Source organism: Mobula birostris, chromosome 14 (assembly GCF_030028105.1).
Source record: "Mobula birostris isolate sMobBir1 chromosome 14, sMobBir1.hap1, whole genome shotgun sequence".
NCBI lineage: Eukaryota > Metazoa > Chordata > Chondrichthyes > Myliobatiformes > Myliobatidae > Mobula > Mobula birostris.
The window spans coordinates 4804465-4832312 of record NC_092383.1 but is presented as its reverse complement, the minus strand read 5'-3'; the positions used below and the strand labels follow the sequence as shown (position 1 = coordinate 4832312).

Genomic DNA, 27848 nt, shown 5'->3' with positions numbered 1-27848 from the left:
TACATTTTTTATAAATTATACAACCTTGAGATTTGTCTCCTTACAGGCAGCCACAAAACAAGAAACCCAAAAGAACCCATTGAAAAAAAGACTCAAAAACACCCAATGTGCAGAGAGAGAGGGGGAAAAACACAAATCATGCAAATAGTAAAAGCAAGCAACAACATTCAGAATGAAAGTGAGTCTCCAGACACGAAACCCAGAGCAGCCGAAGCAGGCCACAGCCTCAGTCTCAGTTCATCCCACAGCGGAGCAAAACCAAGTTTGCAGACACTAAGTCCAGAGCTGGCCGCAGACCACATTCTGGCCTGTATCCAACCTTTCGAAATCGGCCCAGCACTTATGTCAATCCAACAACACTCTCAGTTTAAGCGGATGGGCTCCGAAACTCTTTCGCTCCAATTTTTCTCTTCTTCGCACACCCCAACTCCGTCTCCAACATGTCGTGACCTCACTCCGACCTCGCATCGCACCCACACGCCTCGATCCTCGAGTCAGCCTCACCTTCGCTCACCTCTTCATCACTTGTGGTGATTTGTTTACCTCAATGTTCCACAGAAAACGTGTTATCGATAAAGTTTTTGTCACATTCCTTGCTTTGTGAACCGCCAGAAAGCTGTCACCCACCACCTTAAACTTGACAATTCAGTATAAAGTCTCTCCCTTCCCTGTTGCTGGAAGTCTCCTCTAACCCTGCAACCCTCACAGATCTCTGCACTCTCCCAATCTCCTCTACTTCCCTAAGTTCAATTGTTCTACCACTGTCACTCTTATCCTCAGCTACGAATTCTGTAAAGCTAATGTAACGCTTGACAGTGCCGGCAATCTGGATTCAATTCCTGCCACTATCCGTAGGGAGTGTGTACATCCTCCCCGTGACCATGTGGTTTTTTTCCCAGGGCTCCGGTTTCTTGCCACAGTCCAAAGACGTACAGCTTAGGGTTAGTAAGTTGTGGGCATGCTCTGTTCACACCAGAAGTACAGCGACACTTTCAGGCACATCCTCTGACAACAAACGAACCGTTTCACTGCATATTTCAATGTTTCAATGTACATGTGATAAATATATATTAAAAATCCAAATTGCTTTCCCTTTCTTCTTAAGATCCACCATTTTGTCCAAGGTTCAAAATGCCTGCTTCGTCTTTCAGTAACAGATTTTGTACAATGGGTCCCGTGGGGCACTGGTTCAATGTTAACGGTGTTAGAATTGAGTTTTGGTTCATTACTGTCACTTGCACCAAGATGCAGTGAGAACCTTTACTTTGTGTGTCAACCATACAGATTATTCCAAACATTACTACATGGAGGGTATCTTAGGGTTGTCATAGACAGGGGAGGTGGTGGGGATAAGCTCCCACTACATATTAAGTGCATCTCAAATAGCCTCTGATGACCAAGGCCAGCTCCTGGCCTTCATGTGTGGCTTAGCTGCTAAGCCCAGCGAAACCATTTCTACTGACAGGACAGAGGATAAAGGTGGGTTACTGGTGCCTTAAAACCAGTCTCTTTGGGCAGGTGGGGGTGTCAGCCATAGTTGGCAGCTCATCCAGGAGAAGGAAAACTCTGATTTTAAACCTCCACTGCCTTGTGGCTATACCCACCATGGGGAAGGCTTTGGGGGTAAACCCCACAGAAAAATCCAGAACTGGGGACCTCAAGGCAGTCCTACATTGAGTTCGACAGTGACTAGCAACTCCTGTGATTCTGCTGGTGCCAAACTGTATGAGCCTGTCAGAATAAAAGGTAAAGATTACAGTGTAGAGAACCTTGGTTTTCAAGCGATATTGAGACACTTATAAGAAAAAATGAAGTTGAGTAGGAAAGGGATCAGGTTTTTTGACACACAGTCCTTCAACCAGGTCTGGGAATTTCTTAATATCTTGCTGAAGACTGGGTCAAATTCAATTAAAAGTCAGGCAAGACCAGGTGAGCTACCACATCCTGAAATCAAACCAAAGGCCAAGCACGAGGTAGAGGGAAGCCTTTGGGGAACGACGCACCGAGGTGGCTCCTCATTCAGCTGGGATTTCAATGGCTGTCTCTGCTTTCAGGTTCCGAGCCGGGTGTGGTTTCACCAGGTGGGAGAACAGGTTCAGACTGAGAGCTGGTTTCCTGCAGACTCGTCTGTGTCAAAAAGGGACAAACAAAGATTAGTCTTATTTGTCACATTTGAAACATCAAAACAGTGAAATGGGTCATTTTTGTATCAAAACATCTCGGTGACGGTTGCGTTGTGCAGGTGTCGTCACACTTAGCACGCCAGCATCTCGTTAACCCTAACTGTACATCTCTGGACTGTGGGAGGGAACCGGAGCACTTGGAGGAAACACGAGCGGTCACGAGGAGAACGTACAAACTCCTTTCAGGCTGCAGCGGGAATCGAACCCTGATGGATGATTGCTGGCGCAGTAATAGTGTTACGCTAACCGCTACAGTACCGCGCTGCCTTAAGATTCAATTTCAGATTCAGAACAGGTCGAAGGCCACCCTCCTTTCCGCATCGCCAGAAGCCTCCATTAAAATACATGCAACATCAATTGTGTTTCTTTGCCTTTGCCCCTTGTCAGAGATTTCTGGTTGCAAATCTCTCTTGCTCTTCAGGGAGGGCTGCCTGAAACATGATATTGTGTGTATAATACATCGTCACCTCTCTCTGAAGCTGCTGAGTCCTTCGCTCGTTACCAGCATTACAAACATCTGATGTCACGTCACATTAGCAGATTCCACCGTGACATCGCAGAGAGAAATGTCAGCACGTCTCAGCACCTTTGTAAGCGCTGGCAGAGGCTGCCGTCTGTTGCTGTGCATCATATACCGCCACCCCCTGCAGACAAACCTCCTGCTTTCATGTTGGCAAATGATGTATCAAAGCCGGTTGTAGCCTTCAACACTCACTTGTCAGCCTGCCTCCAGAGGCCAGATTGAGATGCTGAATTAAAATAGACGTCTCCTCACACCATTAGAGGAGAGGAAATCTTTCAGAAGTAAATCCAAGCTCATCACAATTCACTAACGGGGGGGGGCGTAGGGAAAGACTCTTGCAGAAAAGGAGATTAAACTGCTCTGGGCAACAAAATAATTTACAGCAGGAATTGAATACTTGTTCGTTCCTTTCTCAGGAAATTGCAAAGGGAGAATGCAAATAAACCCCTCACGCAGGAGCAGCGTATTCCTACAAGATGGTGCCTTGGCAATCTGTGTCAGATGACAATTGCTCCTTCCTCTTCCAGAGACTCTAATGTTCCATACACAAAGTGCTGGTGGAACCCAGCAGGTCAGGCAACATCTACGGAGAGGAAGAAAGAGTTGGCATTTTCTTTATTTATTTATTTATTGAGTCACAGCACAGACAATCCCCCAATTTAACCCTAGTCTAATCACAGGACAATTTTTACAATGACCAATTAACTTACTGACCTCTGTTTCTTTGGAATGTGTGAGGAAACAAGAGCACCCAGAGGAAACTCACACGGTCACAGAGAGAACAATCAAACTCCTTACAGACAACAGCAGGAATTGAACCCAGGTCGCTGGTACTGTAAACCGTTCTGCTAATCACTACCCTCCCGTGCTGCCCCTTCATTAGGACCCCAAAATGTCAACTTTCCATATTCGTATTCCAAACTATAGATGCTGCCTGACCTGCTGAGTTCCTCCAACATTTTGTGTGTGTTGATCTGGATTTTCAGGATCTGCAGACTATCTTGTGTTTCTAATTTACCACCCCTCACACACACTTCCTGAGCCAACCACCTGCTTTTCATCTCCTCATGACTTCCCTGTTCCTTCCTGTTGCCTTGTGCGGCCATTGATAGTCCTTGAACTGGGAGAAGGACCGTCAAACAGCAAGCGTAGAGTGCAGACTCCTGCCACTCCCCATCCGCACCAGCTCAGCCCTCCGCACATCTCCCACCCTCTCGATTTAGGCTGGCAGATGCACTGTGGCAGTAGTCACAGAGTAAAGGACTACCTGTGAAGTAGATACAGTTTTAAGAAAAAGATCATTTTGGATAGGATAGAGAATTAAAGGCTAAGGCACGGTGGAGGAAGGCCCTTTATTCTGAGACTGTGCCCTCTGGTCCTAGATGCTTTCATCTGCTGCTAGCTTCTGACGTTCCAATGTAGGAACACAATGACTTCAGCGAGATGTCAACAAACGATCCTGAACCCAGGAAACCAAGATCAGGGGAGTGCCACCAAAGCTGAGCTGGTGAGTTTGGAGGATGGGTGGAGAGATGATGCCAGACGAAGGACAACATCCCTGAGAATAGGAATGAGGTGGCAAAATACTGAACCATGGAAGGGAAGGCAAGAGGATTGGTAGGTTGATGCAAATGGCCAGCACAGAAACACGTAGGGGAGTAGAGACCAAGGAGAAGCTATGGGAATGTAGAGAGAGTAGAATGGGGTTGGTGTAAGCATGATTAGGATGATAGAATTGATGGCTTTGTTGCAAAGTTTGCAGACAATATGAAGATAGGAGGGGGGGCAGGTAGCTTTGAGGAACTTTAGAGGCTACAGAAACACAGACCGATTAGGAGAAAAGACAAAGAAATGGCAGTACTGTCTGTGTCTTGTTTTACGGCGGTTGGCACCCGGCTTAATGGTGCATTGCCACCACCTTCTGCTCCAGAGTGTGCAATAGACTTACATTCTAAATCCCTTCACCCAATCTCTCTCTCTCTCACACACACACACACACACACACACACACACACACACACACATCCCCTAACCTACACTTTATCCTCCCATCTTTGGCCATCCTAGTACCCTATTCCTGTTTATCCGTCATATCCTATAAAAAACCCCTGTACCCCTTAAGAAAGCTAAAAATACCCTAACCTGTGCTCTCTCACCCATGCCCAGCAACCCTTTTAATGTGAATTCCTGCACCCTCAGTTCCCTTAGATTGATTCTCATCATCTCTCTCTGTATCCCATACTTCCTGCAACTCAGAACTACATGTTCTACTGACTCCTCTTCCTGGAATTCCTCACACAATCCTGCCTGGTGTTTCCCTATCATTTTCAATGTTTTGTTTAATGCACAGTGCCCCGGCCTTAACCTAGTCCACACAGTTTCCTCTCTTCTGTATCCACCACCTACCCTAGTAACTGCAACACTCTTTTGTATTTGATATAAATGCCTCCCTTTCCCCTCCCTGTCCCATCTTTCTTGGCACATTTGGTTGATTTTTTCCCAGCTTACACACTTAACCTCTGCTTTACTGATACTAGTGTGCATTTCTATGTTTTCTTTCTTTAACGCCCTCTTTGCCAACTCATCCACCCTCTCATTCCCCTTCACCCCTACATGTGCTGGAACCCATAGAAAATGGCAGTTGGGATACAGTGTCAGGAAGTGTACGGTGGTAGCAGAAATGAAAGGGTTGACTATTTTCTAAATGGAGAGAAAATACGAAAAACTGAGATGCAAACTGACTTGGGAATCCTTGTGCAGAATTCCCTAAAGGTTAATTTGCAAGTTGAGTTGGTGGTGAGGAAGGCAAATGCAATGTTAGCATTCATTTCAAGAGGACTAGAATATAAAAGCAAGGCTGTAATATTGAGACTATATAAAGCGCTGGTGAGATCTCACTTGTAGTATTGTGAGCAGTTTTAGTCCCCTTATCTTAGAAAAGAAGTGCTGAAACTGGAGAGGGTTCAAAGGAGGTTCACAAAATTGATCCCAGAATTGATTGGCTTGTCATATGAAGTGTTTTTGATGGCTCTGGGCTTCTATTCACTGGAATTCAGAAGAATGAGAGGTGACCTCATTGAAACCTATCAAATGGTGAAAAGCCTCAATAGAGTGGATGTGGAAAGGATGTTTCCAGTGATGGGAGAGTCTAAGACCAGAGGACAGTCTCAGAATAGAGAGGCGTCCTTTGAGAACAGAGATGAGAAGAAATATCTTTAACCAGAGAGTGGTGAATCTGTGGAATTCTTTGCCGTGGTTAATGTGGCAATAGAACATAGAAAACCTACAGCACAATACAGGCCCTTCGGCCCACAATGCTGTGCTGAACATGTACTTACTTTAGAAATTACCTAGGATTACCCATAGCCCTCTTTTTTTCTTAGCTCCATGTACCTATCCAGGAGTTTCTTAAAAGACTCCATTGTATCTGCCTCCACCACAGTCACCGGCAGCCCATTCCACACACTCACCACTCTCTGCATAAAATACTTAGCCCTGACATCTCCTCTGTACTTACTTCCAAACACCTTAAAACTGTGCCCTCTCATATTAGCCATTTCAGCCTTGGGGAAAAGCCTCTGACTATCCACACGATCAATGCCTCTCATCATCTTATACACCTCTATCAGGTCACCTCTGATCCTCCGTCACTCCAAGGAGAAAAGGCCAAGCTCATTCAACCTGTTCTCATAAGGCATGCCCCACAATCCAGTCAACATCCTTGTAAATCTCCTCTGCACCCTTTCTATGGTTTCCACATCCTTCCGGTAGTGAGGTGACCAGAACTGAGCACAGTACTCCAAGCGGGGTCTGACCAGGGTCCTATACAGCTGTAACATTACCTCTCGGCTCCTGAACTCAATCCCACGGTTGACGAAGGCCAATGCCTCCAGTCAAAGACCCCACCAACTGGCCATGTCACCTTCTCACAGCTGCCATTAGCCAGGAGGTAGAGGAGACCGAAGCCCCAACATCACCCAGCTCAAGAACAGCTACTTCCATTCAGTTCCTGAAACAAGGACACAACACTAATCACTGCCTCAGTACAGCAACACCATGATCTCTTTGACCACTTTGCACTACAATGGACTTCTATTTCTCTGTTCCATTTGTGTTCTTTGTTGTAAGAATTGTGTATAATTTACTGCATGTTACTGGGACTTGAGAACCTGATTTAAAGGGAAAGATTGAATAGATTAGGGTTTTATTCCCTGGAGTGTAGAAGATTGAGAGGAGATTTGATCGCAGGATACAAAATCATGAGGGGTATACAGAGGGTAAGTGCAAGCAGGCTTCTTCCACTGAGGTTGGGTGAAACTGAAAATAGAGGTCGTAAGTCAAGGGTGAAAGATGAAATATTTAAGAGGAACCTGAGGAGGAGCTTTTTCACTCAGAGGGTGGTGAGAGTGTGGAATAAGCTGCTAGCAGAAGTGCGAATGTGGGTTTGATTCAACTTTTAAGGGAAGTTTGGATAAGGACATGGACTGGTGGGGTCAGGGGGGGCTATAGTCCAGGTACAGGTTGATGGGATGAGGCAGAATAACAGTTCAGCATGGACTGGATGGGCCAAAGGGCCTGTTTCTGTGCTGTAGCGCTCAACAACTCTACGGTCTTATGGATCTCCCAGACAAGAGAAAAAACATCTGAGACTACCCTGTCAAGCCCTGGAAGAATTTCATCTGACGTCACCCGGCCTGATATCAAATCAAGTCAAGTCGCTTTTTATTGTCATTTCAACCATAAACTGCTGGTACAGTATACAGTAAAAACAAAACAACGTTCCTCCAGGACCATGGTGCTACGTGAAACAACACAAAACTACACTAGACTACAGACCTACACAGGACTACATAAAGTGCACAAAACAGTGCGGGGCGGTACAATAAATAATAAACAAGACAATAGGCACAGCAGAGGACAAATTACAATATAATAATAAATGATGTAGATGTCAGTCTAGACTCTGGATATTAAGGAGTCTGATGGTTTGGGGGAAGAAACTGTTGGACAGTCTTCATACAAGACTCAGAATACACATTCTTTTGATAACAGTTTCCAAAACATCCTGGGGAAGTTTCAAAACTTTTCAATATTTGTGAGCGCTGTTAACTGTGAGATCCCTGTGGCTTGCCTGGGAACGATGTTGACTGAAGAGTTGGAAGAACTGATTTCACCACACTCTGTGCTGAAGCAGAAACTTAGCTTTCTTTTCTGTATAAAATGGCAGATCAAGGAATGCTAGGATCCCTCAGAAATGTCGCAATCCCAGGTTTCAATAGAACTTCAGCTGTGAGTCTGTCAGGGTAATTCACTGTAGCTGGTACTCCCGGGTGTGACTCCTCTACATTGGTGAGACCTAACGTACAGTACTGTGCCAAGGGCCTAGGCACATACTATGTATAGCCAGGGTGCCAAAGACTGTTGCACAGTACTGTAGTAATTTTATGTATTGCACTGTAATGTTGCCATGAAAAAAACGCAAATTTCATGATGATAAACTTGATTCTGATAAGGGTCTCTATAGTGGACTGAGTTTGGGAAGGGGGCAGGGAGAGGGGAATCATGGTTGGGAAAAGGGAAAGGGAGAGGGGAGAGAGTGGGAAGCACCAGAGACACATTCTGTAATGATCAATAAACCAATTGTTTGGAATCAAATGACCTTGCCCGATATCTCAGAGCTGGGTATGTCTGCACCCACACCACCAACCCCCGCCCCGGCACTCCTTCTCTGCCACCTGTCCCACTCTCTACCCTCACCATTCCCAACATCCTTTACTCCCGACAGATTAACAAGCTCACTCACCACTCCACATCGACAAATACTGTTCAGTACTGTGCAAAAGTCTCAGGCACACTCGCTATATTTAACGGCCTGGTTAAGATTTCACTGCTAGTGCTGTAAGGTATGTCATTTCTGTCGAAGCAGTGTCTTCTGCTGATTGTTTGGGTTTCAGTTAGAGATAATGGGGTTGTGACATTCAACTTCGGGATGTTGGGTCAGTCAATCAGGATGGCGGAACTGAGAGAAGGTTCTAGAGAAAACTGGGCCGAAAAGTTTTTGTGAGTTGAGGTCTTTTATGTGGGAGCTGGGAGAAGACAGGAGGGGAGATGGCTGAGGATGCTATCTCGGTTGCACAAGGTGCTTTAAGCAGATGAATGGCTTCAAGGAGGAAGGACCAATGAATACTTCCATGGAGTAGCCCATTTGTTCAAAATGGATATCAAGTGATGTTCAGAAGATGGTGTGTGATTTCACGCATTCCATGGGCCCAGCGCGTGGGTTAAAGACAGTTTCAACATGAGCTCCAACTTCATGTGCACATTTGGACTAGGTTAGCTGTAATGGGCCCTTTTATTTTTTTCTCTTTTCTTTTTCCTGTTTGATAAAGTTGAAATTTGTAAATATACTTTCTTTATAATTGTATGCAGTGTACGATCTGCTATTTCTTGCAGACGGCTAATTGCATAGGGGCAGTATTTACACAGTATTCGCACTGATCAGGGTTTGGGTGGTCGGAACATCCCAATTTTCCGGTTTTGGTGGGACCAAGTCATACCAACCCTAGACACATTGAGTGCGAGAAAGGTGGTTTGCTCATTGTTGAGTCCAGGGGCTGTTAGTGAGAGATTCACAAGCCATGTTTCTATAGATGCCCAGTAAGAAGGGGTTTCATTTTTTTAATTTATTTGTTTGTTTGTTTGTTTATTTATTTATTGTTAGGGATGAGATTATGGAATACCTGGAGGCACATGACAAGATAGGCCAAAGCCAGCATGGTTTCCTGAAAGGAAAATTCTGCCTGGCTAACCTACTGCAATTTTTTGAGGAAATTACAAGCAGGGTAGACAAAGGAGATGCAGTAGATGTGGTTTACTTAGATTTTCAGAAGGCCTTTGACAAGGTGCCGCGCATGAAGCTGCTTAGCAAGTTAAGAGCCCATGGAATTACAGGGGAGTTACTAGCATGGGTGGAGCATCGGTTGCTAGGCAGAAAACAGAGAGTGGGAATAAAGGGATCCTATTCTAGTTGGCTGCCAGTTACCAGTGGGGTTCCACAGGGGTCGATGTTGGGACTGCTGCTTTTTACAATGTATGTCAATAATTTGGACTATGGGATTAACGGATTTGTGGCTAAATTTGTCGATGATACAAAGATAGGTGGAGAAGCAGGTAGTGTTGAGGAAACAGAGACTTAGATAGTTTAGGGGAATTGGTAAAGAAGTGGCAAATGAAATACAATGTTGGGAAGTGTATGGTCATGCACTTTGGTGGAAGAAATAAATGGGCAGACTATTTAGATGAGGAGAGAATTCAAAATGCAGAGATGCAAAGGGAATTGGGAGTTCTTGTGTAGGACACCCGAAAGGTTAACCTCCAGGTTGAGTCGGCGGTGAAGACGGTAAATGCAATGTTGGCATTCATTTCTAGAAGTATGGAATATAAGAGCAGGGATGTGATGTTGAGGCTCTATAAAGCACTTGTGAGATCACACTTGGAGTATTGTGTGCAGTTTTGGGCTCCTTATTTTAGAAAGGATATACTGACATTGGAGAGGGTTCAGAGAAGATTCATGAAAATGATTCCAGGAATGAAAGGGTTACTATATGAGGAACGTCTGGCAGCTCTTGGGCTGTATTCCCTGGAGTTCAGGAGAATGAGGGAGGATCTCATAGAAACATTCCGAATGTTAAAAGGCCTAAACAGATTAGATATGGCAAAGTTATTTCCCACGGTAGGGGAGTCTAGGACGAGAGGGTACGAGTTCAGGATTGAAGGATGTCCATTTAGAACAGAGATGCTGAGAAATTACTTTAGACAGAGGGTGGTAAATCTGTGGAATTTGTTGTCACAAGTAGCTGTGGAGGCCAAGTCACTGAGTGCATTTAAGGCAGAGTTAGATAGGTTCTTGATATATATATATATGTGTGTGTGTGTGTGTGTGTGTGTATATATATATATATATATATATAAACTCTATACGTTATATATATGAACTCTAGATTTAGGGACGGTTTCGTTGAACACCTTTACTCTGTCCACTACAAAATGTGGGTTTTCCTGGTAGCCACCCATTTTAATTCTGTTTCCCATTTCCATGACCTCCTCTATGACCACGGTGAGAGCACTCTCAGGTTGGAGGAGCAACACCTCATATTCTGTCTGGGTAGCTTCCAACCTGACGGTGTGAACATTGACTCCTCTGTCTCCTGGTAACTTCTCCCCCTCTGCTGAGCAGATCCTTTCTGAGTCCTCCCTATTCTCCCTTTTACCATTTCCCATTCTGGCTCTCTCTTACCCCTCTTGTTCTCACCTGCCCATCACCTCCCTCTTGTTCCCTTCCTCCTTCTCTTTCTTCCATTGTCCTCTATCCTCTCCTATCAGATTCCTTCTTCTTCAGACCTTGACTACTTCCACCAATCCCCTCCAATCTTCTCACTTCCTCTTCACTTGGTCTCACCTATCACCTGCCAGCTTGTACTCTTTCCCCTCCTCCCGCCTTCTTATTATGACTTCTTCCCCTTTCCTTTCCAATTCTCATGAAAGGTCTCGCCCTCTATAGATGCTGTCTGACCTGCTGAGTCCTTCCAGGATTTTGTGTGTGTTGCAATAGAACAACGATGGTGAGTTTATAAACACGAGAGATTCTGCAGATGCTGGAAATCCAGAGCAAAACACACACAAAATGCTGGAGGAGCTCAGCAGGTCAGGCAGCGTCTATGGAGAGGAATAATGGGTCAACATTTCAGCTGAGACCCTTCTTCAGGACAGCTTATAAACTATTCCTATGGATTTCCAGGACAGAGGAGAAAGTTTCCCTACCCTCTATTTGGAGGGCAGATTCATTTCTCTTTAAGTGTGTCAGCATGAGGCCAGTCCCGTCCCTTCTCACCTTCCACTATTTCATAAGCTCATTTACAATATCTTGGCAGAGTCGGCTTTTACACTAATCAAGACCAGCTGCCTCAACTCAAGGAGACAGGGATCTAAAGGGACTTATTTTCATTTTGTGTGATTTGCACGATAATTATCAGGGCCATTTACAATTCTTCAGGCAACACCTCTGTACCGGGCAGAGGAGCAACACCTCATATTTCATCTGGGTAGCGTCCAACCATAGGCTCGAACATCGATTTCTCTAACTTATGGCAATTCTCCTCCTCCTCCTCCTCCTTCGTCCATTCCCCACTCTGGCTCCCCTCTTACCCCTTCTCTTCTCCTCTCCTGCTCATCACCTCCGTATGGTGCCCCTCCTCCTTTCCTTTCTCCCATGGTCCAATCTCCTCTCCTATCCAATTCCTTCTTCTTCAGCCTTTTCCCTTCTCCATCCTATCAGCTCCCAGCTTCTCAGTTCATCCCCCCAACCCTTCCTCTCACCTGGTCTCACCTATCACCTGCCTGCTTGTCCTCCTTCCTTTCTCCCACCTTCTTATTCTGGCTTCTTTCACCTTCCTTTCCAGTCCTGATGAAGGGTCTCAGCCCGAAACATCGACTGTTTGTTCTCCTCCATAGATGCTGCCTGACCTGCTGAGTTCCTCCAGCATTTTGTGTGTGTTACTCTCCGACGTATCTGTTAACTTCTGGCATTGGGGCTGAGGAGTGCAGGAGAATGAGGCGGGGGTTGAAAGAGATATACCAAAGTATGAGTGGTATAGATAGGGTAAGTGCAAACAGGCTTTTTCCACTGAGGTTGCATGAGGCGACATCTAGAGGCCATAGGTTAAGGATGAAAGGTGAAATGTTTAAGGGGAACTTCAGGGGGTAGGGCGCATATGGAGCAAGCTGCCAGTGGAAGTGATGGATGCAGGTTCATTTTTTTTTAACTATTTAGCGATACAGTGCAGAGAAGGCTCCTTACAGAACAATGCTGGAATTGAACTCCAAACTCCGGAACGCCCCAATCGGTAGAAGTGTTGCGCTAACCGCTATGCCACCGTGGCTCCCGTTAGAGATACACACGATAGCAGGCCATTCGGCCCAATGGGCCCACCCTGTCCCCACCCTGCCCAATCACACCCAAGTGGTTAATTGACCTACTGACCAGTACTTCTTCGGTTTAGTGGGAGGAAACGGGAGCATCTGAAGGAAACCCATGCAGTCACGGGGAAAACGTATGATCTCCTTACAGACTGGTGGGAATTGAACCTGGGTTACTGACACTGGAAAGCATTGCACTAAATGCTATGCTACCAATGAAGAGAAGTTTGGGTAAGTACACAGGGTATGGAGGGCTATGGTCTGGGTGCAGGTCAATGGGACAAGGCAGAATAATAGTTCAGGATGGACTAGATGGGTTGTAGGAACTATTTCTATGCTGTAGTGTTCTGTGACTCTACGACAGCATCCCACCCTCACCTGGTCCAGATGTGGAGGAAGTATCATGCTGCGCGCGAGAGGTCAGCGCTGGGTCTGCACGTTAGGAATCATTCTAGAACTACGAAATCATGGATAGAACAATTAAATTAAATTAAAGGCATCCGTTAGTCTTGCGAGACCATGGATCTGCGCCTGGAAAGTCTTCACTCTCCAGGGCTAGGCCTGGGCAGGGTTGTATGGAACCAGCAGTTGCCTATGCTGCAAGTCTCCCCTCTCCATGACACCAATGTTGTCCAAGGGAAGGGCATTAGGACCCATACAGCTTGGCACCAGTAACATCGCAGAGCACTGTGTGATTAAGTGCCTTGCTCAAGGACACAACACGTTCCCTCGGCTGGGGCTCGAACTCATGACCTTCAGGTCACTAGTCCAATGCCTTAACCACTTGGCCACGTGCCCACTGGATAGAACAATTAACTGAACTAAGAACCAGTCTTCAGGAAATCAAACCTGCACCCATCTTAACCTCCGCCTGATACCTCGTGGATAGTGAAACCAATCATTGGCACTGGAACACTCATAAACACAAGAGATTCTGCAGATGCTGGAAATCCAGAGAAACGCACACAAAATGCTGGAGGAACTCAGCAGGTCAGGCAGCGTCTGTGGAGAGGAATTAACAGTCGACGTTTCAGGATGAGACCTGCGACTGTGCCATCTGTTTATAACTTCATAAGAAGACAGAAAAGTGGCATAACGTAGATTCAGCTGAGAAACTCAATAAATCACCATTCAAAGACAATTTTGTGATACATGCAAGGGCACTCAAGATTTAAAATGAGTCTTGGCTGAACTAAGTCAATTAATAAGTGTTTAAGAAACTCTTCAGCACTAATTAACTCCAAGTGCTACAAATGAGTTCTCAGAGACACTCAAACGCGTGAAATTCATCTGAACGACTCAACGGCAGGTAGGATTTTGGAACTGTGTGAAGGCCTCTGATTCATACACCTGCCTTCCCTCGCTGCCAGAACACCCAGCCTCAGGCTGGCATGACAGGAAGGATCTGAAAAACTAGAAGTAAGGACTAGTATTTCTATTGCTCCTCGCTCAGCCTCAGGGTAGCCCGAAGTGCATTAAGGCATATGAAGCACTTCGCCCACATCAAGATCACGCAGTTAGTGTGACAGCCAAAGGTTACAGGGAGAAGGCGGGAGAGTGGGGTTGAGAGGGGTGATTAATCAACCATGATGGATTGGTGGAGCAGGATCAATGGGCTAAACGGTTGACATTTCAGGCCAAGTCCCTTCATCAGGACACTGAAAGTGAGTTTGGAAATCTGGTGAGAGCAAAGGGAATTGGGAATGGTGAGGGACGAGTGGCAGAGAAGGAGTGCCAGCAGTGGGGGTGGGGGGTTGGTGGTGTGGGTGTAGACACACCCAGCCCTGGGACACCAGGCAAGGTCATTTGATTCCAAACAATCAGTTTATTGATCATTACAGAATGTCTCTCTGGTGCTTCCCACTCCCTCCCCTCTCCCTTCCCCCTTTCCCAACCATGATTCCCTTCTCCCTGACCCCTTCCCACTCTCAGTCCACAATAGAGAGCCACATCAGAATCAGGTTTATCATCACTCACGTATGTCATGAAACTCAGCAGGTCAGGCAGCATCTATGGAAATGAATAAACAGTCAACACCTCGGGCCGGGCCCTTCATCAGGACTGGAAAGAAAGAGGGAAGACACCAGAATAAAGAGGTGGGAGGAGGGAAAGGAATCTAGTTGGAAGATGATAGATGGAGCCGGGTGGTGGGAAGGGTAAAAGCTGGAGAGGAAGAAATCTGATCGGAGAGGAGAGTGGACCATAGGAGAAAGGGAAAGAAGAGAGGACCCAGGGGGAGGTAATAGGTAGGCGAGAAGAGGTAAAAGGCCAGAGTGGGGAATAGAGGAAGAGGGGAGGGTGAGGGAATTTTTTTTATATATCAGAAGGAGAAATCAATATTCATGCCTTCAGGTTGGAAGATAAGGTGTTGTTCCTCCACCTTCAGGGTGGCCTCATCTGGCACAAGATGACCTAAGACTTTTGCACAGTACTGTACAGACACACACGCTCACTGAGAAAAATGCTCGAAACCTCAGCAGAATAGGAAAAAAAAAAAATTCTGTTATTAAAAAAAAATTAGCATTTAAATTCAAAGACAAATTACACACAAGGTGTGATCAAAGACCGTCAGATCAAAGTAATAGAAGAAAACACAAAGTGATGATGAAAGAACTCGGATTAAACAGATCTCTTGCCCTTCACTGGTAGATTTTTATATAAGAAAATTAAAAATACTGTTAATACATTAACTTGCCTAATGAAGCAGAAGAAAAGACTATTCACTGTGAGGACACTCTGGAAGATCTCAGTCAGTCTTCTGCACTTTTCAACACATCAAAGAGCACTGCCAGGGCTCTGATAATTGGGAAGAGTAAAAATGATCAAAAGTAGATGTGATGAATTGCATTTAAACAGGCTTAATCACTTCTTATGCCAACACTCGTCCAGTTACGATCACATTTCATTACTTTCAAAAGATTTCCTTTTTGATATTCATGCACTGCTCTATTCCCACCAAGGCCTTTTTCCCCCATGAATTAATTGCTGGGATTCATCTGGAGTGTGTATGTATGTATGTTCCCCAGAAGAGCAATACTTAAGATCTGCTCACAGCATTTTGAAAATGGTTGGAGATTGTTTGCCGAGCCTATTCATTTTCTGCTGGGGATCAACCTCGAGCTGTAATGTTGAGCAAAGGAAGGAGGATTTGGCCATCTTGTGACTGGATGACCTGTTTTGGGCCCACCGCATAGATATAATCACATGGAAGGTATGCCAGTGTCTCTGAGGAGGTTAAGGAGGTTTGTTTTGTCACTGAACATCTAACATACCTCAACTGCTGTACTGTTGAAAGTTTCCTGAGTGGTTGCATCGTGGTCCATATTGGCAATTCAAATGCACAGGAATGCAAGAAGCTGCAGAGTGTAATGGACTCTGCCTGATTCATCACAGACACTCTCTACATGAGGTATTGCCTCAAGAAGGCAACATCCTTCAAAGATCCTGGGCCGTGCTCTCCTCTCACAGCTACTATTGGGTGGGAGGTACAGAAGGTTACCACTAAGTTCAAGAACAGCTTCTTCCCTTCAACCATTCGGTTCGTCAGAGCCCTAATCACTCTCTCAGTACAGCAACGCAGTGACTACTCCGCCACTTTACACTAGAATGGAATTGAGTTCTTTTTGTTCTAATGTATCCTTTCTTTTACAACTTTCCATAATTTATGTTTAATTTATGCCTTTCTTGTGAATGTTGTGCACTGTTGCTATGGTCCTGTGATGCTGCTAAGAGTAAGTTTTTCATTGCACCTGTGTACACATGAAGTTGTGCAGATGGCAATAAACTTGATGTTGACTTTTGTGTACAGTTGTCCCTGTTGTAAAGTTTCTGGATGTGGCAGTGTTAGGGTAAATTCTAATGCTGCTTCTGGAGAATATATTATTACAGTACGGTAGCATAATGCGCCAGCAACCAGAAGATTAGGGTTCAATTCCCGCCGCGGCCTGTAAGCAGTTTGCACATTCTCCCCATGACCAGGCGGGAGGTCTAGTTTTCCGGCCGCCATGTGATGCTGTTACAGCTCGGGGTGTCGGAGTTCAGAGTTCAATTCCAATCCCGCTATAAGAAGTTTGTATGTTCTTCCCTTGTGTGTGTGGGTTTCCTCTAAGTGCTCTGATTTCCTCTGACATTCCAAAAACATGCTGGTTAGTAGGTTAATTGGTCATTGTAAATTCAGCGATGATTAGGCTAGGATTAAATCGGTTGGTTACTGGGCGGTGTGGCTCGTTGGGCTGGAGGGGTCTGTTCCACACTGTATCTTTAAATAAATAAATAAACAAACATCAAACTACTCACCCACACCCCAACATGTTCTCATCCCTGTTCATCCACCACCCTTCCACTCCCTGGCACATAGCTAAAGTCTAATTTGGAGCCCCATCCTCAAGTCACTCCAGGGTCTCATTCCTCATTGCCTCCAATCACCTTCCCATACCTTTTCACTCCTTTAGCTGTGACCTCTCCCACCTCACAACACACCCACTCTTTAATCGTTGCCCTCTCCTTCAGCTGCTTAAGCTCTAAAATTGCTTCCCCGAATCCATCGCCTCTTTCTCCATAAGACACACAACAGAATTAGGTTATGTAGCCCATCAAGACTGTTCCCCATTCATTCATGGCTGTTTTTAAAATATTAACCCCATTCTCCTGCCTTCTCCCCATAACCTTTAACATTCTTACCAATCAAGAGCCTATCAATCTTTGCCTTAAATATACTCGATAACTTGACCTCCACAGCTGCCTGTAGCAAAGAATTCCACAGATTCACCACCTTCTGGGCTAAAGAGATTCCTCCTCATCTCTGTTCTAAAGTGGCATCTTTCTACACTGAGCCGTTCGACAGAACGTCGAACACAGACCAGTACAGTACAGGAACAGCCCCTTAAGCCCACAGTGTTGTGCTGAACCAATTAGTAATCAAATGGCCAACTAAACCAATCCCCTCTGCGGTACACAATGTCCACATCCCTCCACTTCCCTCATGTTCATGAGCCTATCTAAATGTCTCCTAAAAGTCTCTGATGTATCTGCCTCTACCACCACCCCGGGCAGCGCGTGCCAGGCTCTCACCACTGTGTAAAAAACTTGTCACTCAAATCTCCTTTGATATTACCCCCTCTCACCTTAAATGCATGTCCTCTGGTTTTAGACATTTCTACCCTGGGAAACAGATACTCTCTGCCCACTCTATCTATGCCTCTCATAATCTTACAAACGTCTATCAGATCTCCCCTCAACCTCTGTCACTCCAGAGAGAACAACACACACTTTGCAATCTCTCATTAAAATGCACGCCCTCGAATCCAGGCAATATCCTGGTAAACCTCTTCTTCAGCATCTCCAAATCCTCAACGTCCTTCCTATAATCGGACAACCAGAACTGTGTGCAATACTCCAGATGCAGCCTAACTAGGGTTTTGTGAAGCTGCAACATAACTTCCTGACTTTTGAACTCAATGCTTTGACTAATAAAGACAAACATGCCCTAAGCCTTCTTAAACACCTTATCAACCTGTGTAACCATTTTCGGAGAGCTATGAATTTGGGCCCCAGGATCCCTCTACTCATCGACATCGTTAAGGGTCTTGTCTTTAACAGTGTGCTGCCTCTTTACGATTGACCAACCAAGGTGCAACATTTCACATTTAGCTGGGCTAAAAGCCGTGCATGCAGTACTGTGCTAAAGACTTAGGCACATACAGTATATATATCTAGGGTGCCTAAGACTCTCGCACAGTACTGTAGTAATTTTATGTATTGCACTGTACTACTACTGCAAAAAAACAAATTCCATGACATATGTGAGTGATGATAAATCTGATTCTGATATTGTGGACTGGGAGTGGGAAGGGGGCAGGGAGAGGGGAATCATGGTTGGGAAAAGGGGAAGGGAGAGGAGAGGGTATGGGAAGCACCAGAGAGACATTTTGCAATGATCAATACACCATTTGTTTGGAATCAAATGACCCTGCCTGGCGTCTCAGGGCTGGGCGCGTCTGCACCCACACCACCCCCCCCCCCGGTACACCTTCTCTGCCACTTGTACCACCCTCCTCCCACCGCACTCCACCCTCATCACTCCCAACATCCTTTGCTCCCGCCAGATTTACAAATTCGCTCTCTGCTGCACATTGACCATCTATCTGCTCCGTCTGCCCTAGTACAGAGTCCTGAGAACACACTAATCACAGACTTCCAGCTACAGTAAGTCCCTTTGACCGCTACCCTCTGCCTTCTGTGGCAAGCCCATTCTGAATCCAAATGGCCAATTCACCATGGATCCCATGCACCTTAATCTTCTGGATGAATCTCCCATGAGGGACCTTGTCAAACACCTTATAAAATCCATGAAGATTATATCCATAGCTCCATCTTCATCAATCACCCTCATCACCTCATTGGGAAAAACTCAGTCAAGTTAGTAAGACACGACTTGACTCGCACTAAGTCATGCTGGCTCTCCCTAATTAGGCCATGGTTTTCCAAATGCTCGTAAGTCCTATCCCTAACAATTTTCTTCAGCAACTTCCCTACTGCTAACATGAGACCCACCGGTCTGAAGTTTCCAGGATCGTCCCTGGCTCCCTTCTTGAATAATGGAACAACATTACTACTTGCCAGTTGAAAACTGCACCTGAGAAGGTTTTAGCTATTTAACAATGGTATTTAAATGCATCATTGCTATTTTTGAACCCATAAGCAAGGTGATGAGAAACCTGCAGGTTTAATGATCTACAGTGCTTCACCCAAACCTCTGCCTCTGGACTGCAGTGCTGAGGGAAGGTTGCACAACCAGAGATTCTAGCTTATACAAGACACATTAAACCTTCCAGATCATCGGAAAGATCCCAGGAATAGCAGAGTTCACCCCAGAGTCCAGGCTTAATTTAGGGTGCCACGGTAGCACACAGCTCAGAGCGTCAGAGTTTGGAGTTCAATCCCGGCCTCCTCTGTAGGGAGCCTCTGTGCGTTCTCCCCGTGGAATGCGTCGGTTTTCCCCAGGTCCTCTGGTTTCCTCCCAGAGTCCAAAGATGTGCTGGGCAATAGATGGATTGGTCATTGTAAATTAATTGTTTCGTGATTGGGCTAGGGTTAAATTGAGGTTGTCGGGTCTTGCTGGACAGTGCAGCTCGAAGGGCTGGAAGGGAATATTCCATGGTGTATCTCTAAAAGGAGATGTGCTGACACTGGAGAGGGTTCAAAGCAGGTTTAGGAAAATGATTCCAGGATTGAAAGGTGTCATATGAGGAACATTTGATGGCTCTGGGCCTGTACTCATTGGAATTCGGAAGAAAGAGGGGTGACCTCATTGAAGCCTATCAAATATTGGAATCCTCAATAGAGTGGATGTGGAGAGGATGGTGGGAGAGTCTAGGACCATAGGACACAGCTTCAAAATGGAGGGATGTCCATTTAGAATGCAGATGAAGAGGAAGTTCTTTGGCCAGAGAGTGATGAATCTGTGGAATTTGTTACCACACGTGACTGTGGAGACCAAGTCATTGGGTGTATTTAAAGCAGAGGTTGATCGATTCTTGATTAGTCAGGGCATGAAGGGATACGGGGAGAAGGCAGGAGATTGAGGCTGAGAGGAAAATGGATCAGTCATGATGAAATGGCAGAGCAGACTCAATGGACCATCCCTTAATAATGACGAAAGCACATCACCCGCTCCCCAGCACGCTGCCGCCTGTGGGATTTCACCATACATCAGGTGGCTAAAACCTTCCCACTATAACTACATTTCAAAAATACTCCACTCAATGCAAATTGGCATGTCCTAGAGCTATGAAAGGCACTATAGAAATACAAACTTTTATTTTTATCTTTTCCAAAGAGTAAAGCAGCCAGTGTAATCAAAGATCCCACCCGCCCCAGACTTTGTCTCCTCTCTGATCAGGCAGAAGTTACAAAAGCCTGAAAGCACGTACCACCAGGCTCAAGGACAGCTTTTATCCCACTGTAACCATACCTGAATGACTTCATGGCCTCACAATCTACCTCATTATGATCTTGCACTTTATCATTTACCTGCACCTCACTCCTTCGGTAGCTGTTACTCTGTATTCTGCATTGTTATTGTTTTACCTTGTTCTACCCCAATGCACTGTGCAATGATTTGTTCTGTATGAACAATATGCAAGTCAAGATTTTCCCTGTATCTTGGTTCATGTGACAATGATAAACCAATGCCAACAACCAAAAAACATCACCAACTTTGATGAACGTCTAGGAGAAGCAACCAATCTTCTCTGTTCCAGAAACTTGCCCAGGGTGGGACTTCAAGTTTCGGGCTGGGATCTGTGTGTACTTCAGTCTGAGTTAAAAGTCAAAGCCCTGGAGTAAAATCAACTGTCCCATCTCGCTAATATCTTTTCTCATTCTCCTTAATACTCAACTGTATGAAAATGAATCTTTTTAATCATCTTTGGTAGTTAATTGGAATAGGCTGCTTTGATGTGACCTTGCACATTAAGGCAAAGGTCTGATGTGGTCCTGAAGCCTGAAAATTGTCGCTGCCTTGTCTAATTAGCACCAGCTCCTGGAGTGTCCTCTGCAGACAGCAAGCACTTAGAAACCACGAGGGCTAATGTGGACCCTGTTCTAATGAGGACATGAGTAAACGAGTGTCACATGACTAGCACAGGTCAAGGAATGGGGGAGAAGAATACATCTGCCCATTGACCGATGAGGAACAAGCACTTAAGTATTTTAATTAAGTTTGCAATGGGCAAAATTAAATTTCATTGATTTAAGGAAAGTTTAAGTCAAACCTTCTACCTAAGTAGTGTTGGATTTTGGCATAGAATTGTTATTTTTCTTGTAGCTTAACTTTCCTATGCTTGTAATTCTTGTATGATCGCCTTCAGTATATATTTGTAATTGTTCAGTGAATTTCCAGGTAATTGTAGTGTAACTGATACCGTATTTTATAGAAGCTTCGCAGTCTTTCCGCAGCTGCTGTCACACCACCTGAATCCAGCTCTTTCGTAGATTCAAAATTTAAACTACAAAGTAAATTTATTATCAAGGTATGTATGTGTCACCCTGAGAGTTATGTTCTTGCAGGCATTCACAGAAGAACAAAGAAGTACAACAGAACCAGTGAAAAACCACACACAAAGACTAGCAAGCAACCAATGTGCAAAAGAAGAGAAACTGCAAATACATAAAGAGATATTAATAATAAATAATACCGAGATCATTAGCTGAAGATCTTGAAAGTGAGTCTGTGGCTTTTGCAATCAGTTCAGTATGGAGATGAGTGAAGTTATCCACGCCAGTTCGGGTGCCTGAGGAGGTTACATCGTATCGGTGGGATTTTCTTTTATCTCCAACCTGAGTATGAGACGGTCATGACTTCTGTTTCCTTTCTTTTTCACTTTGTTCATTCTTGGTTCTTCTAAAAGTTAAAGATTAACTTTATTTGTCTCATATACATTGGGACATTGAAACATACAGCGTTGCTTATTCACCAATGACCAATGCAGTCTGAGGTTGTGCTGGGGGCAGCCCAGAAATGTCGTCCACTTTCCCGTGCCGACATAGCATGCCCACAACTTACTAACCCCAACGCGAACAGTACTGTGCAGAAAGCCTCAGGACACATATATCGCTAGGATGCCTAAGACTTTTGCACAGTACTGTATTTGTCAGCGCGAAGCAGAAAGCGAGTTTCTAAATCTGGTGGGAGCAAAGGATGTTAGGAATGGCGAGGGTGGAGTGCCCGCGGGAAGGGTATGGGACAGGTGGCAGAGAAGGAGTGCCAGGGTGGGAGGTGATGCAAGGGCAGACACACCCAGCCCTGAGGCACCAGGCAAGGTCATTTGATGCCAAACAATTAGTTTATTGATCATTACAGAATGTCTCTCTGGTGCTTCCTGCTCCCTCCCCTCTCCCTTCCCCTTTTCCCAACCATGATTCCCCTCTCCCTGCCCCCTTCCCGCTCTCAGTCCACGATGGAGACCCACATCAGAATTAGGTTTATCATCACTCACATATGCCATGACATTTGTTTTTTTTTGTACATAAAATTACTACAGTACTATGTAAAAGTCTTAGGCACCCTAGCTAGATATATATGCCTAATAATTTTGCACAGTACTGTATATCTTTGGAACGTGGGAGGAAACTGGAGCACCTGGAGGAAACCTGCGTGGTCAGAGTGGGTGAGTTCTCCTTACAGACAGTATCAGGAATGGAACCCCAATTGTTAGCATTGTAAAGTTTTAGACTAACTGCTACATTACCATGTAATACTTAATAAAATAGACCTCATTCTTGACGTACTCCAGATTCTAGCACTCACCTACCAACCCGTGTATCTTTAGGATGTGAGGAAACCACAGCAAACAGCTGGTCACAGGGAGAACTTGCAAACTCCACACAGACAGCACCCAGATTCAGGATTGAACCCAGGTCACTGGAGCAGTGAGCAGCTGCACTACCTGCTGCATGCCTGTAGCTCCCTCAATGGATGCTGCAGATACAGAGAACACAGAACAGTACAGCACAGAAACAGGCCCTTCGGCCCACAACGTTGTGCTGAAACAACTAAATTAGTAAAGAAATGGCCAACTAAATTAATCTCTTCTGCCTACACAATGTCCATATCCTTCCATTGTCCTCACGTTCACGTGCCTATCTAAACATCTCTTAGAAGTCTCTAATGTACCTGCCTCTACCACCACCCCAGGGAGCACATTCCGGGCACCCACCACTCTGTGTAAGAAAACTTGCCCTCATGTCCCCTTTGAAATTACCCCCTTGCACCTTAATTGGGTGCCCTCTGGTATTAGACATTTCCTCACGCCTTCCGAAGATGTACCAGTTCGAAGGTGAATTGGTCATTGTGTTTAGGCGGGGGTTGACTGGGTGTGTTGCTAGGTGGCGAGGCTCATTGGTCCTGAAGGGCCTGTTCCATGCCTCATCTCTAAATAACAAATAATAAATAGAGGGAGGGAAGGAAGGGAGGGAGGAAAGTAGGGGGGAGGAAGGGGAGGGGGGAAGGGAGGGAGGGAAGGGAGGGAGAGAAAGGGAGGGAGGGAATGGAGGGAGGGAATGGAGGGAGGGAAAGGGAGGGAGAAAGGGAGGGAGGGCAGGGAGGGAGGGAGAGAAGGGAGGGAAGGAAGGGAGGAGAGGGAGGGAGAGAAAGGGAGGGAGGAAAGGGAGGGAGGAAAGGGAGGGAGGAAAGGGAGGGAGGAAAGGGAGGGAGGAAAGGGAGGGAGGAAAGGGAGGGAGGGAAAGGGAGGGAGGGAAAGGGAGGAGAGGGAGGGAGGAGAGGGAGGGGAGGAATGGGAGGGCAGGAAAGGGAGGGGAGGAAGGAAGGAAGGAAGGAAAGAAGGAAGGGAAGGAAGGAAGGATGGGAGAAGAGGTTCACCCAGTCCATCACAGGCAGAGGTCTCCCTAAAATTGAGCACATTGACAAGGAGCGCTGCAGCTGAAGACTGGGGTTTCTATCAGCCTTTCACCAACATTCCCACATCCAGCAAAGGGCGGGCAGGCTGATTCCCAGCTCAACTCACAGCATCCTGTACGAGGTCTCCTAAGTAAAGCCAGGCTAATCAAGGTGCCAGTCTGGGAACTGCTTGCGAGAACTCATAACAATCAATTTGAAAAGCCGAGCTTGAAAAACGATTCAGTCCAATCAATAACAAGTCTTTAATTTGTGGATCAGATTTCCCCAACCTCATGATGTCTCAGGAAGTCACCTCACTGAAGAAAAACACATGCTAAAGCAAGTTTAAAGGGACTTATATTAGATTAGTCTAAGTGCTAACACGCGAGTGAGAAATCCTGGCCTTAGGTTGTACATCAAGGATCACTTAGTAATCTGCTACCATTCACAATTAAATTACAGACGCCGCTGAAACCATGTGTGTCTGTTTTATCAAGCTAATGTGATTGTTTTTTTTCCCCTTTGCTCTTTGGAATATGATCTCTGATTTTCAGCAGATTACAAACATCTGACTAGCAGCTGGCACATGAAGCAAAGAATGCAGGGTTCTCCGTACATCACTGCTGCATATGCTCTGGTATTCAGTGTTACTGGCAGTAACGAGGACTGGACCAGGATCACTGTGCCCCCAGACTCTAGTAGACAAGAAACCAAACACAAAGTTTTAACCACTAGTGATTAGCATGACTAAACAATTACCTGTTCTCTCAGAGACTCACTATGGGGTCTCTGCTTGGGTCAGTCAACAACACTCATGGTCATAGAGTGATACAGCATAGAAAGAGTCCATTCAGCCCATCCATGCTGACCAAGATGACCATCTAAGTTAGTTCCATCTACCTGCATTTGTCCCGTATCCCTCAAAACCAGGGGCTCCCAACCTTTTTTATGCCATGGACCAATACCATTAAGCAAGGGGTCTGCGGACCACAAGTTGGGAACCCCTGCTCTAAACCTTTCCCATTCATGCACATATTTCCTACAAATGCCTTTTAAATGTTGATATAGTACTTGTGTCAACTACTGCCTCTGGCTCTCTCTGTCTCTTTCATCCTCCATCACGAGATAGGCAACAAAAATCCATCTACCTCCATCTCCAACCCTCTGATCTTGAGAGAAGTTTTGGAGGAGTCCAGTCAGATAAGAAAAAGCAGCCCGGTGAATCCAAAGTAAATGGCTTCATTTCTGCCACTCCTGTTCCGGACACTGCTCCCCTTACTGTTTGGACCTCATCTGGACTGGCCCTTCCCCACACCAACTGATCTTCAGAGCTTGGCAACACGTCTGTTTCTGAGGGAGCTGAGACAGAGAGAGCCATCTCACTGACTTGCCCCAACTCCTTATGTAGGTGTAGATACTGCATGTTAGATTCAGATTCAGATTTATTTATCAATCTCATATCAAAATATACAGTGAAATGCACCATTTGAGTTCACAACCGAGGATCAACTGGGGCACCACAAGCGTCGCCACACATCCCCAGCACCAACAGAGCATATTCACAGTGTTCAGCAAGACAACACAAGACAGCAAAACACCAAAACAAATCAAAAGCCCCTTTCCCACCCTCCCACATACCCACACACTCACTCTCTCACACACACACACAGACAGGACTCCAACCTCAGGACCAGCCTTTTCTGGGCCTACAGTCCCTGGGCCCAGACTTTCTGACACACACGGACATCAGGCATCCAAACTCCAGTCCCTGGCTCTAGACTTTCAGACTCACAGACATCAGGCCTCCAACTCCAGTCCCTGGTCCCTGGTCCCTGGCCCCGGGCTCTCAGACTCACAGACATCAGGCCTCCAACTCCAGTCCCTGGTCCCTGGTCCCTGGCCCCGGGCTCTCAGACTCACAGACATTAGGCCTCCAACTCCAGTCCCTGGTCCCTGGTCCCTGGCCCCGGGCTCTCAGACTCACAGACATCAGGCCTCCAACTCCAGTCCCTGGTCCCTGGTCCCTGGCCCCGGGCTCTCAGACTCACAGACATCAGGCCTCCAACTCCAGTCCCTGGTCCCTGGTCCCTGGACCCGGGCTCTCAGACTCACAGACATCAGGCCTCCAACCTCTTTGCTCTCTTACTCTCTTCATGCTTGGAAGGAGAGGGAAAGAGTCTCTGGCATCAGAGTTATCAGTGAGGAGTACAGGTAGAAGATTGATGTTCAACCTGCCCAGCTGATATTTGCTGCAAAACTGTCTGATTAATCTGTGGTAAAGAGATGGGTGGAACATCTAGCCCTGCTTTCCTATTGTCCAAGGGACTCCTTGCTTTGAGTTTGGAATATTGGACATGTCTACTGCATAATAATAGGAAGCAGTTTACCAGGAAGGAGTTTCCCATCCCATGGAAAAAAATCTGCCAAAGCACAATTTCATTATAACCCTCCTGCTCAATGTTTAACTGGAACTCCCTGTCTTGATGGGCAGATTTCAGCCCAGAACCGTAGAACACTACAGTGACACACACAACGTGCTGGAGGAACTCTGCAAGTCAGGCAGCATCTACGGAAAGGAATAAACAGTCAACATCCTGGGGCCATTACGCTATACCAAGTCTCATTGGTCCACGTGAAGAGTCTCAGCCTGGCTCAGAGTTGGAGATCTCTTCCCAGAAACAGAGGTTCCTTGTGACAATACAGGACCAGGTGGTTAACACAAAACATTATCAAAAATACATAATAAAAGACCAATAAATTCAAGGTGATAAATGCAGAAAATGCCAATGAAGCCAGAAACAATCCAGCACATTACAGGATCCTGCAGCAGTTTAACTCAATCTGATTACCTACACAGGCACAATCAAGTGGCAAACATCATTCACCAAAATCTTGCTTTAAGATACAAACTCATAAAAGAAACTATACCTCACTATAAATACAAGTTTACAACCAGTTTCAGAGTCAGAATCCTACAAATTATATTACAACTGATCCATTATTACAGATAGAACAATCCATAATAACCGTCCAGATATAATATTACAGGAAAAACAAGCAAGAATAACTTACTTAATAGATACAGTCATTCCAAACACACATAACATACAGAAATTAATAAGTGAAAAACACCAGAAATATGCAGAATTAAAAGAGGAAATTGCAAGACTTTGGAACGTGAACAGGGTACACATTGTCCCAGCATTTACCATATCTACAACTGATATCATCTCAAAGACACTACACAATAGTATTAAACAACTAGGCCTACACAGCAATATCCATGTAAATCTCCAGAAAGCCACAACACTACACACCACCAGAATATTCCGAAAGTTCCTAGCAATTGAGAAATGAGTGTGCTTGGCTATGCCTGTACCTCATGTTTTACCAGCTTGAACTGGAAAAAAAATACAACAACAATAATAATATTTTGAAAGATATAAACATGAACTTTGGACTAGATAAATGCAGAACATTAAGCATAAAGAAAGGTGCAATAGAGCTCAGTGGAATAGAAAACAGAGCAGCAGGATACAATATAATGATGAATATGAAACATATCTGGGATATCAACAAGCAAAGAAAATAGATCATAGTGCGATAAAGGGAAAACTTTCGCCAAGAATTTACTTCAGGGCTTGAGAAAATCTGCCAAACAGAACTCAGCAGTAAAACAATAACATACCCATTTTAATGCATTCTTTCAGTGTAATACCTTGGTCCAAAACTGATCTGGAAAATTTACAAAGAAGAATGATAATAATAA

General features: G+C 45.3%; 1 long non-coding RNA gene across 1 annotated transcript; it reads right to left on the bottom strand.

Moving 5' to 3' along the window:
* Nucleotides 1-27172, bottom strand: LOC140209432 (uncharacterized). The gene is made up of 3 exons (XR_011888979.1): nucleotides 27152-27172; nucleotides 21879-22084; nucleotides 1-2127 (listed from the first exon to the last, which is right to left on the bottom strand). It is a non-coding gene; the product is annotated as an uncharacterized lncRNA (long non-coding RNA).
* Between the last annotated feature and the right edge of the window lie 676 nt (nucleotides 27173-27848).